This window comes from Hyaena hyaena, unplaced genomic scaffold, assembly GCF_003009895.1.
Source record: "Hyaena hyaena isolate Hyena2069 unplaced genomic scaffold, ASM300989v1 scaffold_129, whole genome shotgun sequence".
Taxonomy (NCBI): domain Eukaryota; kingdom Metazoa; phylum Chordata; class Mammalia; order Carnivora; family Hyaenidae; genus Hyaena; species Hyaena hyaena.
The window spans coordinates 1,286,988-1,301,416 of NW_024080763.1; the positions used below are offsets into that span (position 1 = coordinate 1,286,988).

A 14,429-nucleotide genomic window follows, 5' to 3' on the forward strand; every position below is an offset into this window, starting at 1 on the left:
CACAGCCACCGCCGCCTCTCCGGCGGGGCGCGGGCACGGTCTCCCGGATCCGGATCTGGGGAGCGCAAGTGCCCCCTGTGGCCGGCCTGCGCCTGACCCCGCGGGCCCGAGAAGGCGGAGAGCCGCCGGCGCGGGGCCCGGGAGGAAGTTGGAGCCGCGGGGCCGGGAAGGGGGCAGGTCGGCGCCGCGGGCCAGGCGGGGACCCGCTGGGGCCAGGGCCACCCCGGGGCGCGGCGCCCGAGGCCGGCCGGGGCTCGCGTCCCCCCCACGTGGCCGGCCGCCCGGGGCCCCACGTGGAAGGGGCGGAGGAGGAAGGAGAGCGAGGGAGGGCCGGACTCCCGGCCGCCGCGGCGGGACCCCCGCCCCCGCCGCCGCCGCGGCCCCGGAGCTCCGCCGGGGCCTCCCGGGCGGGGCCGGGCCGGGGGGTGCCCGCCGCGCCCGGCCCCCTCGCCCGCCGGCCGCGCCTGTGTGCACTTTCGCGGAGCCACTAATCCCCCGAGAGAGCCGATTTGTAGTGAGGAGAATCTGCAGGGGGCGAGGCCGGCCCATGTGGGGTTGTGTCATTGGTTTGCAAAGAGAGACCCCGCCTTTGCCCAAAAAAAAAAAAAAAAAAAAAAAAAGAAAAAAAAAAAAAAAAAAAAAAGGAGCGAGGAGTGAGCGAGCGGCGACCCTCACCTCGCCTCCCGCCTCGCTCCTGCGCAGCCGGCGGGCACCGGGCGCCGCGGCTTCCCCGTCCCCTTTCTCTCCGCTTCCCTCCTCCTTCCCGGGAGCAGAAAACAAATAAAGAAGAGCAAACAGCCGGGAGGCGCTCGGCGTCCAGGACGCTCCCTCCCCCGGTCCAAGTTGGAATTAGCATCCTCCTGGGGGTGAGCGCGGCGCGGCGCGGGCGCGGGCCGGGGACCCCCGGCGCGGCCCCCTCCCGGCGGGCGGGCGCGGGGCTGGGACCGGGGCGGGGAGCCCCGGGAGCCGGGTGGGCGGAGGAAGGGGGTGGGGTGGGTGGGGAAGTAGGAAGAGGCTCGGCGGCGAGGGGAGGAGGAGGAAGGGAAGGGGAGGGGTAGGGTGGGGAGGGGAGGGGAAAGACAGGGAAGGGCGGGAGGGGGAGGGGCGGGGAGCTGGAGAGATTAAGTTTTTGTGTGTGTGTCCCTGTGTGCGTGTGTCATTTTAAGGTGGCCCGGGAGCGGCCCAGAGGAGCCGGCGGCGGCCCGAGGAGCGAGGGACCGAGCCGGGAGCCATGCCGCGCTGAGGGGGGGCCGCACAGCCGCCGCCACCGCCACCGCCGCCGGGTGGGGTGGGAGGGGCGGGAGCCGCCGCCGCCGCCGCCGCCGCCGCCTCCCCCCGGGTGGGCGCCCTTCGCCGCGGACGCCGGCGGCCCGGGACGAGGTAAGCGGGGCCCCGGGGGAGGGCTGCGGCCGCCGCCGCCCCCGCCTCACCTGCGGCCGCGGGCTGGGGGCGCCGCGCCCGCGCCTCACTGCGCCACTCGTGGGGGGGGGGAGGAGGGCGAAGGACACGGAGCCGGCGTCCGAGGACGTGTTTGGCCCGCGCCCCCGTGTCCCCGCTCGGAGCCCGGGGGCGGGAGTCGGCCTGGAGGTCGCTGCCTGCCGCCCCCCGCCGCCGCTCGCGCCCGCCGGCTGCCGTTTGCGCCAGGATTTTTGTTGTGATGAGAGTTGATGAATGCGAAGTAGGCGGTCACCTTCCTTCCCATCAGGATTGGAAAAAAAAAAAAAAAAAAAGAAAAAAGAAATCCCGAGCGCGGCGGCGTCCGGAGGGCAGCGGCGGCGGCGGCGGCGGCGTCTCGGCGACGGTTTCCTAGGCGCCCCCGGCTCCTGCTCCCCGAGGCCGGTAGGTGCGCGCGCGGGGGCCGCCCGCGACCCAGGCCGAGCGCGCGGCGCGCCGCGGGGACAATACGGCCGGATCCCCCGGGACCGGGAGTCCGAGCGCGCGGGGCCTTACGCTTGGCGGGGCGGGGGCGGACGGCAGAGCGGGGGGTCCGCGGGGAAACCGGGGCGCGCGCGGCTCGGGGGCCCCCAGGGGAGCGGCCCCTGCTGGCCGGGGCTCCCGCGCGGCGCCCCGGGAGCGCAAGGGAAAGAAGGGAAAGGAGGCGAAGTGGAACCCTTTTGTTTTGCCGGCCCCGCATTGTTGGCTCCTCCGGGCGGCCGGGCCACATCTGCCGCCGCCGCCCGCACGGCCGCGCCGGGCTCGGCCCGCCAAAGTCGCCGCGGGGCGGGGGCTCGGCGCTGGCCGGGCGGCGGGCGCGGGAGGGGGCCGCGCGGGCCGGGCATTTCCTCTGCCCGTCCGCGCTCCCGCGGGCACCACTTCCTCCTCGCCCGCCGCCGCCGCCGCCGCCGCCGCCGCCGCCTGCTGCGAGCCCGGTCCGCCCGCCCGCCCCCCCTCCTCCCTCCCGGAGCTGCACTTTTCGGGTGGGGCGAACCGAAAAGAAAAAGTTTCGCAGGAGGGGCTGGCGAGGGCGCGCCCCGGGCGGCGGGCACCGGGTGCTGCGCAGCGACGGCCGGGCCGCCGCGGTCGCCTCTTCCTCCTCGTCCTCGGCGGCGCAGGACTGGCCCGCGCGGCCGAGGGGAAGCGCCTTTCTTTCTCTCGCTCCCGCTCTGCCCGGCGCTCCGGGGCAAGTTGGGCAGGGGCGCGCGCAGCAGCCGGGGCGCGCCTGGGCCTTCCTCCGGCGGGAGGCCCGCAGCCCACGCAGCGTCCCGGGGCTCGGAGGCCGCGGCGCCCCGGAGCTCCGCTCGGTCACCGCCGGCCGCGGCGAGACTCACGCGCGCACACGCACCCTCCCGAGGCCCGGCCGCGGCGGACGGCCACGGACGCGGAGTGTGCGTGCGCGCGCGGGAGTGTGGGGTGCCCCGGGCCCCCGACCCCCAGTACTTTCTGCGGAGGCAGCCCCAGGCAGTAGTTGGCCCCCGGGGTCTCCGTGTTGAGGATTTTCCAGGGGAAAGGAGGGATGTTTCGCAGAAATCCCCGCTCGCCCTGCGTCCTTGGGGTGGAGGCTGCTGGCAGTGGCCTACGTCGCATGCCGGGCTCCCTTGGCCCTATCCAGGGTAAACAGATCTTTCTGGATTGTTTTCCCCCCACCTTTTTTCTTTAAAGATTGGAGATCAGGTTAAGTTCTTAGAGAGTCAGATGTGAGTGGCTTGAAGGGTAGACAAGAGAATTGTATTCTATAAATATGCATCGGGAATTTAAAATGCTAAGTGCCTAATTTGCAATTCTGTTGGATATTCTAGAGACTGGTATATTTTTATCTGACATGGATAATTTGGAGGGGACGTATATTTTGGTTAGTTTACAAAGTGATTCTGCCTCCCGACTTTGGCGAAATCTATTAAACTCTCCTACAACTCTTTCAAAGAAGATTCTCTACGAGGTGCTTGGGTTCAAAGACAGTTTAAAAATTACCTCGTGTTCAGTACCTAAGACTGATGTTCTTTCTGCCTCTAGGGCTCCCAGAGTAGAACTAGTTTTCGTGTACTTTGGAGAATTCCACTGTTTTGAAATTTTTTTTTTAAATAAATCCTTTACATTTTGAAGTAATGGTACTTTAAAGGATCTTGTTTTTATAATCATTTGATTTCAAAGAGTACTTCTTACAGCAATTATAAAGTGATATTCAAAATGCTAATTAAACACTTTAAGTCAGAGCAGCTTTAATACTGAAACACTTTCTTTTCCTTTTCTTTTCTTTTTTTCTTTTTTTAAGTAACAGGGACTACGTCCTAGAGATGAAACACTAAAAATCCTTTTGTCTGCCATCAGATCTCTGAACTGCTGTGACACTCTCCTGTAAAAAAAAAAAAAATAGCCAACAAAACCCTGGTGCCCTTTTTATTGCCCCCAAAAGAAAAGTTAATGAGATGGTAGGTTTCAAGCAAAAAAGCAGGCCCTCTTTCTTGCAAAATATGCTTACAGTTGCCATTGAAGTTGTATGTTAGCCGTGAATGCACTTGCCTTTAATGAAGCCAGTTTAATCGTTCACACTTGATCAAGTATAACAGGACCAAACAAAGGAAATAAGCCAGCATATTTCTGTGGAGCGTTGAGGGGTTTAGTGTAAGTGTTGATGTCGGGTCACCCCCTCCCCCCACTATGCCCCCACTACAAGCGAGTGAGGGTTGAAGGCAAAGGGAATTTATGGCACTGATTGGTTTTCTGTGCCCCAGGGGTAGGGGACCCCAGTTTGTCCCTGTAGAAAGCGGTTATTAGAGGGAATTTTAAAATTGTGGCTTTGGAGCTTGTTTTGAACCTGACAAGGTGCTTTTTGGTTTAATCCTGCTTCCTGTTTGGGAAGATTCGGCTAAGGAGGAGTATGTCGTCCCCCTCATTTCTAATTGTACCTTAATAAGGCCGGGTGCAGGGTGGCGGGGCTCTGCTGTTTGAGCTCCAAGCCCTGTGTTATTTATGACTTCACTTCACTTGGGATCTTTTGAAATTGGCCCTCGAATGGGTGTTCTCCTGCGGGAGGGGCAGGGTGAATTACCTTTTTTCCTAACCGTGATGTTTCAAAATACCTCTTTGTCCCTAAAATGCATCTCTTTGCTAGGCACAAGTTGCAACTTCTGTCTGGGACTTAGTCGCCAACCCAAGAAAGAAATATTTCCAAAGTGTGTCTTTTTAAGGTTGAGAAAGTAAAAAAGTTTGGCTGCTTAAAAACACGGCTCACGTTGTAAAAATACGCCAGTGACATACTTTGTGAGATATTTTGGCCTTTTAAGACTCAGGGCACACCTGTTCTTGTCCCTGCAGAGTTTGCTTTCCTTGGCATTGTTAATCCGGTCGTGTACACAAGATGAAACAGGAAAACTTACCGTCTGTATAATTATTAACTAGCCAATCAGTTACCCTTTCAGGGAATAATCAATAACTTTACTCTTGACTTTTAAAACTCCGAAAAGAACCTGTATTTGTAAGTCTGAAAAGTGTTCTTGAAGAGAGATGAAACAAACGGCCACCACAACAAACAAAACTGCAGAATCAACCTGCAGCTCTCCTAGTGTTCTGAGTAGCCAGCGACAAGGTCAGTAAATGTGATGAGTACATAAACTAGGTACCGAACAGGCAGTGCTCTGGGTTTGAAAAGGATATTGTTGGGAACTGTTTAAATCCTAAAGCAAAGGGAGCTCGGGATGGCCCACAGCACTTGAAATCCTTGAGATTCTCGCTGATTAAAAACACAAAGCCCGCATCTCAGGAACAGCCCCTCCTTGAGATCCAGCCCTGGAATACCATTTGCTCCCAGCCCTTTTCCTTCGCAAATCACCCTCCTTTGCATTTAGCGCTTTTCCCTAAATGGAAAAAATGTAAAGAGTTTATAGCAACGGTGGAATGGCCACCCCAGTTGTCATTTTTTACCACTGTCATTTCAGTATAGAAGGGCTGTCATCATAATGTATGGAAGTGCAGCCTGGGTCCCTCTGAATAATCTTTCTATCAGTGACAAGCAGTGGGCCAAGTGTCCCATGTCCCTGATAAAGGCCACAGATATATATGTATATATACATATGTATATGTGTGTGTATATATATGTATATGTATATCATAAAATACACGATCAGGAAAGGAAGTATATCTGTTGGGCAGGACACAGCTCAGGCACTATTTCCACTGTCTGGCTGATAGTTCCATTACAGAGGCTGGAACCCGTTTCTGTAGTAACTAAAATGTGGGAATGCAGTTTGTCTGACCCTTGGAAGGGAAGGACTAGTGTTTAACAGAAGTGACACCTTATAGCAAAGTATCGGAGTGGGGGGGGCTTACTCCTTCGAGATCTTCCTGTGAAACTGAGGCATGCTCGTGAGGACTACTGACGACTTCTAGTAGGCACATGAAAATGCCGGAATGGATACGCTCCAAGGCTGTGATGCCTGGGCAGATATCAGTTTTCTCCCTTACAGCTGGTGAGCGTGTCCTAATCCACACCGCTGAAGTTAAAGCCACAGCCCCCCGGGCAAAGGAGAGAGAGAATGCAAGGCTTCCTCCCCACGTACAATCTTTGGAAGTTAATTTTTTTTATTCGAGTCTGTTTAATGGAATATGTATCAAAGACGAATGAAAGGTTTTTTTTTTTTAAACCCCATCTCTGGATTTGGAAAATTATACTTAATAATTACTAAAACCTTCAGAACCACTTTCAAGGTGTTCAGTGTTTTCTTTTGATCATGATTTAATGGATGGTGTCCAGAAGCCATGAGTGGGACTCGAATGATACTCACAAATTAATGTTTCGGCAGAATCTGTAGTTTGCTTTTAGCTATCATTATTGATGTTTAAAGCCTGAATTTATGGCTGCACTTGGGCATTCAGGACTTCCCCAGTGAAAAGAAGGACTTTGCACATTGTGCAAAAAAAAAAGAGGGGGGGGGATTCACAAATGAATACAGAATGTACAATAGGGAGAGAGCCAGGCCATTGTTCTGTGGAATGTTGACAATGGACGCCAAGGGGCACTTTGGGCCTTCATTCTTCCAACTGCTGGAGAACACAGAAACTTCAGGAGCGGCCCGCAGGATGGGAACCGGGGGCACAGTCATCTGTCTTTGCCTGGCATGGAAATCTGGGCCGCCGGTTTACTCCCTTTCCAGAGTTTTCTTAGAAGATGGGCTTTTCTGGACTGCTGGGGAACTTTGTGCGCTCTTCCCAGTGATCTTTTTTTGTGTAAAGATTCTAAAAGCAGAAGCGTTCTTCAAAGCAGAGTGTGAAAAACAAACTTTTTCTCCCTTGAGCGGAATTTTAAGCAATCCTTTTCACCCCTCACCAGAAACGGAGATATTGTAAGTGGCAGGAAGCTGTCGTGTTTATTTTCTATTGCTCCTCGTGCTGAAGGAGTTTTTACTCTTTACTCTGTTTGTAGTGTTAGGAAAGTACAGCTAAAGTGTTTGTTGGTTTGGGTGTTTGGCTGGGCAGATGCTGCTATTTCTGAAAACGCCTCTTTCTGTATGGCATCTTCCCTCCCCATGCACGAAGCTTCTCTTTTTTTTCTGTGGGAGCTGGGGTTGCAAAAGGGAGCCAGATCTACAGTTGAAGTGGCAGGCGGTAAACTGTGCCCTTTCTCTGTGTCCCCTCCCCCAGGTGGGGGCTGATGCCTGTTGTGATTTTATCGAGGTATATACTTGGTTCGGGGCCAGTTGACCTTTTCATGTGTATCTTAGCCTGTCCCTCCTTGAGTGAATGGTTGAGAGAATATCTACCTGAACTGCTTTTTTAAAAAATTATTTTTACTGTTTATTTATTTTTGAGAGACAGAGCACAAGCAGAGGGGAAGGGCAGAGAGGAGGGAGACAGGCTCCGAAGCAAGCTCCAGGGTCTGAGCTGTTAGCACAGAGCCGGATGGGGGATTCAAACTCACAAACTGCGAGATCATGACCTGAGCCAAAGTCAGATGCTTAACCGACTGAGCCACCCAGGCGCCCTACCTGAACTGTTTCTGTAACTAAATTTAACAGATGGTTGCCTAAAGTTGGCTAAATGTTCACCAAAATTCTGATAAAATGGTTGGGTCCTTACTCACGAGGCAAGTGGTACCTTTGATTGTATGGGGAATCTTAACTTCTATCCTAGATAGTAACGGAACCTTTATTTTTCCCCATGGTGTTGAGAGGATGTTACTCTCCGCTAGCTGTTGTCTGAACTTGGTGGGCAGGTCTTTGGTGGTGGTTTTCTGGAGATCCAGAGAAGTCTGGGTGTGGGGGTGGGGGAGGGCAGTGCTTTTCATCCTGGGAGTTCATAAAATCTTCCTCACTTGTAAAATGCAAAAAACCCATAACAACACAAAAAACACCTTCCTTTGTGTTGTTGCTTTCACTCTCTTCAAAAGCGATCTATTGATCAGCAGATGTGCTTTTTGCATTAAAACAAATCCTTAATTATGACTTGAAAGATACTGTTAACTGGCTTGCAGATTGATTGGAGATGGCGGCAATATTTCTGTCTCTCATCCTGGCCTCCGTTGGGGCAGGGACTCGGAAGGGCCTTTTTACAAGGTGTGGAACGTAGAGGGCAGGCAAGTGGGTCTTCCTGCCCGCGTGGGGGGCTAGCCAAGGGGCTATAAACTCACCGCTGCGCTCCAGCCGGGCCTGAAATCTGGCCTCCAGCAATCTGTCCGAACCCAGGACAAACAAAAACTTCATTATGGAGTCCCAGGAAGTTTCTTTGGAAGGAACCGTAGAGCCAGACCACAGAGATCAACTCCTCTGGCCTAGTGGGATTCCCCACCTTCCCCCGTACGGGAATTTGAAAAGCCTTCTTAATTGTTGAGGCCTAGCGAAGAGCCAGTCGGTTGGTGTAAATGACCCAAGTCAACCTGGAAGTGGTAGGAGTGTACCTGCCCCAGGTGTGTGGGAGGGGAGGGAGGAAGAGCTGGTGAAGTTCCGTGGCTGGAAAGGGGGTGTGAGGCCAGGAAAGGGTTTGTGCACCTTTCCTGTTAAGTGAACTCTGCCTGGGGCTTTATTCTTTTGCTGATGGATGGCTTTAGTGCCCTAGGCCTAGAAAGCACAGTCACAGTTCAGTCACAGTCACAGTGCGCATGCGGGTGGCCCGGGGTGGGGGTGGGGGGGTCGGTACGGGCAGTGCCCATGTGCTCCTTTGGATGGTGGAGAGCCTGCTGAGACAGCAGGGAGCAGGGAGGGTCTGGTGGGGGAGGAGGGCTCTTAACACCCTGTCCTGGAATGGTTCAGGGGACTGGGAATGTTCTGCGCGGTGGGGGGTCGGGGAGGGCAGCCTCCTTGGTCACAGGGGCTTGCTTTGCTGGGCGAGATGGAGTCCTGGTGATGCCGAAGAAGCTGCCAGGCCAGGTGTGCCATGGGCTGAGCTTGGCTATGGAGTGGAGTTTGGGGGATAAGATGGGACAAAGCTTCCCAAACACCGAGACCACCAGGGCAGCCCTCACTTGGGGGGTACTTGCCCTAATGAACTGGGTGGGCTGCATTTTCTTCCCGGTGGGGGTGGCACATTTTTGTAAAGTTTTTTTTTTTTTCCTGTCCCTTCTCCAGACTTTGCTCCATCTACCCTTCAGGGACCGGATGGTGCGGGAGGCCCAGCGTGGATGCCAAGTGGGAAGGGCATTTCTATCCAGGAGCACACGGGATGTACCATGTTTTTCTCCGCGCTTTCTGGTTATAGGCTAGAAGTCACTCCGGGAGGGCAATGAATAGTGTGTTTTGCTGTACAGATATCAATATGCACATATAAGTGCCTACAAGTAAAATCTCAGAATGTTTTTGATCTTAAAAAACATTTCACAGTCATTAATCTTCACGACGCTCCTGCGGGCTAGGTAAACAGAACCATTCGTATGTTATGCGACGGAGAAACCGGGAATCGCCTCCCCCAACTCGTAAAGAGGCTCTTGTTTCCGCAGCGCGCGGGTTTGGCGGCCCCGGGAACGCCGACGTTCTGCCCAGACTGACCCCAAGGGCAACTTCCGGTCTCCTGCTTGACCTTGAGGCTCCGAGGGCGAAGTGGGGCCGGGGCGACGGGCGGGTCTCCGCACCTGGCGGCCCTCTACCTGGAGGGGGCGGGGTCTGGCCGCGCCGCCCCGAGTGCGCGCGGACGGCTTGGGGTCCCCCAGTCCTGCCGGGAGGACCCGGCTGCCGGCGCCTGCGGCCCCGGGGTGCTAGCACCCCAGGATCCCCAGACCTGGGGCCCGCGGGCCTGCAGGCTCCTGGCGGGGCACCTGAGGCTCCGCGCACACACCTCCCCCTGCCCCCCGCAGGCCCGCGTCCCTGGCGGCCCCTCCCCTCCCCCTCGGGAGCTCACGTACCTGTCCTCCCCCCACCCCCCAAATGCTTAACGCCTCCGGAAGCGCCCCTCCCGGGGGGCTGGTCTTTTCACTTGTAAATAGGATTGGTTTCCCGCTTTGGGGGGAAGTGATCCAGAGGTGCTAGAAACGGCTCCTGCCCCCCAGTGCTCACTTCCTCCTTCCTCCCGCCCCCCACGCCCCCCACCCCGGCCTTTGTAGGGGCTCGAGCCCCGACGGCAGGGGTCCGGGACACCCGCCGGGGTGGCCGCGCCGCTCCAGGGCACGGGGCTGGACGGGGAAGGAGCCACGAGACCACGCGGGACCCGGAGGCGGGCCCCGAACCCGCGCCCGAGGCCGGGAGCTGCACCAGGTACCTGGCTGGACGGTGCCAGAGCCCCCCCACCCCCACCGCCACCCCCAGCGATCGCAGATGGAGCTAGTGGCCGGCTTGGCATCCCGTCCCCAGGGCGGTGTGGAGGCCGCCACTCCCTTGCCACCTTCCAGTCTGGGTGCTCTCGCGCTAGCGACGGCGCGGTCTGGGTGCGGCTGGAGGCCGCGAGGCCTCCTCACAGCCCACCTCCAGTGACCTCGCCCCGACTCGCTCTCTGCAGCTCTTCCCCAACGGGGCGGCCTGGCGGGTCAGCGAGTGTAGAGCCAGGACGACCTGGGGCTTTTCTGCGTTGTGCCCCTCTTCTCCTTCGGGGAGGAATTTTTGTGTGTTTGGCTCTTGCTGTCCTTGCGAGCTTAATGTGATACCCAAATCCACCAGGGCCATTTAAGTCGTACACAGAATAACTGCCATTTATTGAGCAATTACTTAGTATCTTTGCCAGCCCCCCCCATGTTGCATTTGAGCTTCACAGTGAGGTGGGGGGGCACCAGGCACGGGAGGCACTTGGGTGACGGGTATCAGCCCCTACCCCGAGTAGCAGAGCTGGGATTTGAAACAGGCTGTTGGCAGTGAGACTCTTCCTGCCTTTTGAGCCTCACCGGTCACCCTGAGAGCACAGGGGAGGTGAGAATTCCAGGCTTGTCCCCCAAGTGTGGCGTGTTCTCCCCCAGGATTCCAGTGGCTTCTCAGAAACCATCCTCTTTCTCTGGGGTTGACGTCCAGATCACGTGGGGCCATGAAACGTCCGGCTTGTTTTCATTTCCGTCTTTGATTAGCGATCTCTTGTCAGGATCTCACCCAATCTAATGCCAAGGAGGAATTTCTAGATGGTTTCCTGGGCCAGGCCTGTTTTAAATTCCCTACGCTTTTTGGGTGGGTTAATGAACAGCACGGCCCCTGTTGAGAAGCCTCTGGCAGGCTCGGCAGGCAGTCTGGGGCTCCCCTTGGGCGCAGGGGGAGAGTTCTGCCCTCTGGATCACAGACTTTCTGTCCAGACACAGGACAGACATTCGGAAGGACCTCGGAGCCAGGCACAGCTGTTGCTCCAGCCACGTTCTTTCGTTTGCTCTCATTCCCTCGTCGAGGTGGCCGTGATGGGGGTCGCTGTTTTACCCGTGAAGAAACCGTGGGTCAGGAAGGTTAAGTAACCAAGGGAACCGGAAGTTTAGTTAGTTCCCAGTCCATCTTGAGCCGGTTTCTCTGTAATTGATTGAGACTTTGGGGTTTTGATTGGGATTTGGGTACAGTTGGGGATGGCTTTGCCATGCTAGCCAGATTAGACCCCTTCGGTGCTCTTGATCTCATTTTCTCCCTTGATTCCATCCAAGTGTGTCTGATGTAAGCCCTGTCCCCCTCAGAAACACACACGCACACTCACACACTGGGATTATGTGGGTAGCTTTCACAGCGCTCAGGGTTTCTTTTGTGGTAAAATTGGACTTGGTGGCCAGGTATCGTTTTATCAGACTCACATTTCGAAGTTTGTGTCTAGGTTTAGTGATCTTAGAGTTTTGTTTTAAAACCGGCCCCCCCTTCTTCCTGGTGTGTGCCCCTTTCTAGGGGAGGGGCTGGAGGCGGGTGGCATGGCCCCTCCCCTCACTCTGGCTGCTTCTCTCTTCACTGCGATTCATTATGCACTCCTTACAATAGAAGTTGATTCCTGTGTTCGACGTGGGGGAATCTGGGAAAAGAGACCGGGCATGTGGGGAAGATTTCACCTAATTGGAATGGGCTGTTTGCACCATTCCTGTAAAAACCGGCCAGAAACTTGATTCTGCTGGGTAAACCTCCTTTGGGTTGCTGCCCTGCGTTTGTGTTGGCCTTAGAAAGGAATTTGAATTCATACTCCTGAACAAAAGGAACAGCCTTCTTTTCAAAGAGTCTATCAGAGAATTGAAAGGGAATGGCACAAAGTTGGGTGTGTCCTGCAATCTGGAGAGGAGCCTGCTTGGGTGATTAACTCACCTGAAAGGCACCCAGAGCAGGTGACGAGAGAGCTCTGACCTTGGCTTCCTTTAGGGAAAGGTCCCCACAAGGTGGAGATTTTCCTGAAAAACAGGCTTTCTTTTACTTACAAGATTTCCTTCCTGCCCTGCAGGGCCTAGGTTCCCTTCGTGAACACGTGTGTGCTTGGGAGATGCCGGATATCTTTGCTGGTGCCCCAAGTTCCCCGTGGGGCTTGCGGGTGGTCCCGGGTGGAGGTGGGAACTCTGCCTACACCCCTTCTCATTCAGCCTTCGGATGGCTGAGGGGAGGGGTGGGGGGAGGAGGGTGAGCCCCAGTGTGCTGGCTCAGCTCCAGCTTAGGTAATGATGTGTGTTAGGTAGTGATGTGTGTAGTTACCCAACACGTCTCCATTCTGCTCCCCCCGGGCTCCGGTGGGACAGGGGAGGGGGGAAAGCTGCTTCCTCCCGGCCACGCTGCCTGGAGAGGGGAAGGGGCCGGGTCATAAGGCATCTGTGCACAGACGCGCTCAGACGTCCCTCAGATTTGTCAGCCGTTGCCTGCAAGTTTTTGATGGGAACCAGGGGTCACAGGTGGTGCTCAGAACCGGCCTTTGGATCTGTAGAAGGAGTGTGTCCCTGTCCTGTTCTCCCAGGGACCCTGGCTCTGCAGAAGGGCCCTGAGATTGGCATCTAGGGCCCCTCGAGCAGGACACGAAGGCAGTCTGATTAGTGCCCCGCATGCGCGTATGGGTGCCCTGGTGCGCACACCCGGGTTTCCGGAGACCTGATTCCTCTCCGCCTTGGCCTCTGCGTGGACTTCTGTGTATTCTCCTGTTTCTCCAAGATGCTCGTTGCTCCCCAGTCAGGGCTGAGGCTTTTAATTTTTTTTTAAAACACACATCCTTTCTTCTCATTTCTCCACTAAGCCTGGGATTAAGAATGTGGCTTCAACTGACAAAAGCCAGGAGATTTCAGAATTAAAGTTGGAATTCTATCTGTAATGATGTCTTCCTGAGTATTTAAGGAGGACTTTGAACCGTGGGTAATTTTTTTTTTCCCCTTCCTAAACTGGCCAGATGTGCTCCAAGTAGTGGGCTGAGGAAGCAGTTCCACAGGATTTGAGGGTTTTTTTGGTGATAATTGTGAGCTTTACCTTATTTGAGGCCCCCCTGTCCCAGGGGCACGGAGGGAGAGGCTCATGACTGGCCGTTGTTCGGGTCATGTCCTTTACTGTGTGTGTCACAGAGGCTGAGATCTTCAAGGTCTCCGGCATCCCCTACCCCAGCTCAGCAAAACCACTTGAAACACACTTTGCAAGTATAACTCTAGTTCTTGAAAATGTTTCTCCCTAAGGGAGATGAAAAAGTTGGGTTTTGTTTTGGTTTTTGTAATTCCTTTCATCATGTGGGGCCGGGGGTGGGGGGGGGGCGGTGGCGCTTGGAGGGAGGGTGACTGGTCAGAGCCTTGTCTGGGTTAGTGGGGAAGGAGGCAGCCAGTGCAGGGACCACTTTTTGGCCCCTGCCCATAGCTGGGAGGTTTACAGCCTGGTGATTATTTGGCACGGCTCTAGGGTCAGATTCAAAAGCTTTGCCCTGGGCCCTCCCGACAGCCCACTTCCGAGCACTGGGTGACCTGTGTTCTCTGTTGACTTTGGCGAGGGAGAGGAGAGGTCCCACGAGAGGTTGGGAGTGTCTTTCTTCCCAGACTGATGAGGGGCCCAAGGAGAGCGGCCCCTGGCCTTGCAGACCTTGCAAGAGGCGACCAGATAAATCCCCGCCCACCAGATGGAGAAGAGGCATCAGACCGGACAGACTGTTCAAGAAAGTGTGGCAAAGGAAGGTGGAAAAGTTGCTGGACTGCATTTGGGATTTACTGAGGCCTTGGAGAGGGCTTCCGTTTGTGAATGTAAAATGAGGGTAAAAATTATAAAGTGCTTAGAACAGGTCCGACGCATCGTAGGTATTTAAATAACAGAAGTAAAGAAATCAGCCACTTTGGCCCCTGACATGCCATGTCCACATTGGAGGAGGCTTCCTTGTGTGTCCCTCACACCGTCTGCGTGGAGATCAGCGAATCTTGACGTTGGCAGTGGAAAGAGGGGTTCCCCTCGGGTGTTGGGGTACAGGAAGAGAAGGCTTCCTGGGCCTTGACTGCTTTGGGCCTACGGGGTGAGGGATGGAACTTGCTAGTCCCCAGTGGAGGGCCGAGTCCTCAGGGAATGGCCCCACTGTGAACGGGAGGTTTTTTACCCTTTGCACAAAATGGACGATGACTTTTAGGGAGGCTGGTGAAGTGCCAGGTGAGATGGTGTGTGGTGAACAGTGTTTGAGGGTAGAGGATCCGAAGCCTG

General features: G+C 55.9%; 1 protein-coding gene across 3 annotated transcripts in view; it reads left to right on the forward strand.

Annotated features, from left to right (window-relative positions):
- The first annotated feature begins 681 nt into the window (after positions 1 to 681).
- CTBP2 (C-terminal binding protein 2) overlaps positions 682 to 14,429 on the forward strand; it is a 155,151-nt gene continuing 141,403 nt past the window's right edge. For 2 of the 3 annotated variants that reach the window (XM_039237932.1, XM_039237930.1), the window contains exon 1: positions 1,323 to 1,380. The gene's annotated coding sequence lies outside the window, so the exon portion shown is untranslated. Of the gene's footprint in view, positions 867 to 1,322; positions 1,381 to 14,429 lie in introns of those variants that run through there. The other variant, XM_039237931.1, reaches the window with a different exon arrangement.